The following is a 3,182-nucleotide window of genomic DNA, read 5'->3' as shown; positions in this document are numbered from 1 at the left end:
CTACATAGTTTGTAGGATGTAAACATTGCGTTTGACGTTTCACGCTCTTTTACAGCCTGATGAAGTGGTGTAAGCGTGGCTATAACATCTTATATAATCATTATGCAACATTATATGAACCGTTTTCGATGTAGAACAAAACGGTGTGTTTTCTTTGCCTTCGATATATACTATGGTGGCAGCATGGACAGCGTCGAGACTTGTGGATGCAGAGATCGTGAGTTTGATTCCAAGCGGTGGCAGGTACTTTAATTGAGTAACGTTGGGAACATTAAATTCAGATACTTATGATATGAATTCCGGAAGCATCCGGAAATAATACTTAATCTAATACATAATAAAAATGTTGAATAATAAAAATTATTCAACAGTTGCAAAATGGTTGAGAAAGCGCCTTCCGAAGATGTTACACAGCTACTTGTCGTATAACTGTCGGGATAGAGCAATGATCGGTATGAATAAGAGCTGCCAACGCAGTTTAAAAATAGCTGAGTAGATTCGCCAGATTTGTTGGTAAAAGGATCGCATAGCAGCTTTCGTCCGTATGTACAGCGCCTTTATTTAGCATCAAGCCGTATAAAGAGGGCTTAGAGTATGTTTACATTTGCAATAAATGTTAGTTGGGTTATTACTGAAACATATTTAAAATCTGGATCCAAACTAAAAAAGATCCTATTTTTTTTGTTTATCGTAATGATGGTCTTGATGGGGCATGTGGGGGTGTTGCAATCATCATTCATAGGCGTATAAAACATCAACTGTTTTCGTCATTTGAAACTAAAGTCTTTGAAATTTTAGGTGTTTCAGTTGAAACAAAACTTGGTAAATATACTTTCATAGCTGGCAAATTTTTAATGCTCTGGACAGCAAGTTAATTTGCTCCAAACAGACTTGCGAAAATTGACTCGCAATAAGTCAATTTTTTTGTCATTGGTGACTTTAATGCCAAACATCGGTCATGGAATAATTCTCAAAGTAATTCCAACGGCAGAATTTTATTTGATGAGTGCTCTTCAGGATATTTCTCAATTCAATACCCTGATAGCCCTACATGTTTTCCCTCTTCTAGAAATCCATCTACGATTGATTTGGTCTTAACCGACTCTAGTCATCTTTGTAGCCAATTGGTTACTCATGCTGATTTCGATTCTGATCATGTCCCTGTTACATTTCAATTATCCCATGCAGCGATTCTCAATCCTATCAGCTCCACTTCCAATTATTTTCGAGCCGACTGGAACATGTATGAAACGTTTGTTGACTCTAATCTTGATGTTAACATTTCTTTAGAAACTAAAATTGATATTGACAATGCTCTTGAAACTTTAACAAATTCCATTGTTGAAGCCAGGAACATTGCAATTCCAAAATGTGGAGTAAAATTTGAATCCGTGATTATAGACGATGATCTTAAACTCTTGATCCGTCTTAAAAACGTGAGGAGAAGGCAATTTCAGCGCACTCGTGATCCTGCTATGAAAATTATATGGCAGGATTTGCAGAAAGAAATCAAGAAACGATTTGCAGATTTAAGAAACAAAAATTTTGAAAATAAAATTTCTCAATTGGACCCTGGCTCTAAGCCCTTTTGGAAATTATCTAAAATCTTGAAAAAACCTCAGAAGCCAATACCGGCATTGAAAGAGGAAAACAAATTATTACTAACTAATTGTAAAAAGCTCAAAAACTTGCTATGCAGTTTGAAAGTGCGCACAATTCTAATTTAGGACTTACTAGTCCAGTTGAAAATCAAGTTACTCAGGAGTTCGAAAATATTCTCAATCAAGAGAATGTTTTCGAAAACGCCTGGGAGACTGATTTGGAAGAAGTGAGAACTATTATTAAAAAATTCAAAAATATGAAAGCTCCTGGCGATGATGGAATTTTCTACATCCTCATCAAGAAACTTCCAGAAAGTAGCTTATCATTTTTAGTTGATATATTCATCAAATGTTTACAATTAGCATATTTTCCTGACAAATGGAAAAATGCTAAGGTTGTTCCAATTTTAAAACCAGACAAAAATCCTGCAGAAGCTTCTAGCTATCGTCCAATCAGTTTGCTTTCCTCCATCAGTAAACTTTTTGAAAAGGTTATTTTGAACAGAATGATGGCCCACATCAACGGAAATTCAATTTTTGCCAATGAACAGTTCGGATTCCGCCATGGACATTCGATCACTCATCAACTTTTACGTGTAACAAATTTGATCCGTTCCAACAAATCTGAAGGCTACTCTACTGGTCTTGCTCTTCTAGACATACAAAAAGCATTCGACAGTGTTTGGCATGAAGGTTTGATTGTAAAATTGAAAAACTTTAATTTTCCAACATACATTGTTAGAATTATTCAAAGTTATCTGTCAAATCGTACACTTCAGGTTAATTATCAGAACTCCAGGTCTGAAAGACTTCCTGTAAGAGCTGGTGTTCCCCAAGGCAGCATTTTGGGACCAATATTATACAATATTTTCACATCTGACTTACCTGAGCTACCTCAGGGATGTCAAAAATCTTTGTTTGCGGATGACACAGGCCTCTCCGCCAAAGGACGAAGCCTGCGTGTCATCTGTAGTCGATTGCAAAAAAGTTTGGATATTTTTTTCTTCATATTTGCAAAAATGGAAGCTTTCTCCTAATGCTTCCAAAACTCAACTAATAATATTCCCACATAAACCAAAAGCTCTTTATTTGAAACCTTCAAGTAGACATGTTGTCACGATGAGAGGGGTACCAATAAATTGGTCAGATGAAGTTAAGTATCTAGGGCTCATGGTAGATAAGAATTTAACTTTCAAAAATCACATTGAGGGCATTCAAGCCAAATGTAACAAATATGTAAAATGTCTCTATCCCCTTATTAATAGAAAATCAAAACTTTGTCTTAAGAACAAGCTTTTGATATTCAAACAAATTTTCAGGCCAGCCATGTTGTATGCTGTACCAATATGGACTAGCTGTTGTAATACCAGGAAGAAAGCTCTGCAGAGAATTCAAAATAAAATTTTGAAAATGATTCTGAGGCTTCCTCCCTGGTATAGTACCAATGAGTTACATAGAATATCCAATGTTGAAACATTGGAACAAATGTCAAATAAAATAATCAATAATTTCAGGCAAAAATCGTTACGATCTTCTATTATCACGATTAATGCGTTATATGTTTAGGTTAAGTTAGGTTAA

The sequence above is a fragment of the Aedes aegypti genome, chromosome 3 (genome assembly GCF_002204515.2).
Source record: "Aedes aegypti strain LVP_AGWG chromosome 3, AaegL5.0 Primary Assembly, whole genome shotgun sequence".
NCBI classification, from domain to species: Eukaryota; Metazoa; Arthropoda; class Insecta; order Diptera; family Culicidae; genus Aedes; species Aedes aegypti.
The sequence above is the reverse complement of the archived record's forward strand: the minus strand, read 5'-3'. Positions refer to the sequence as shown.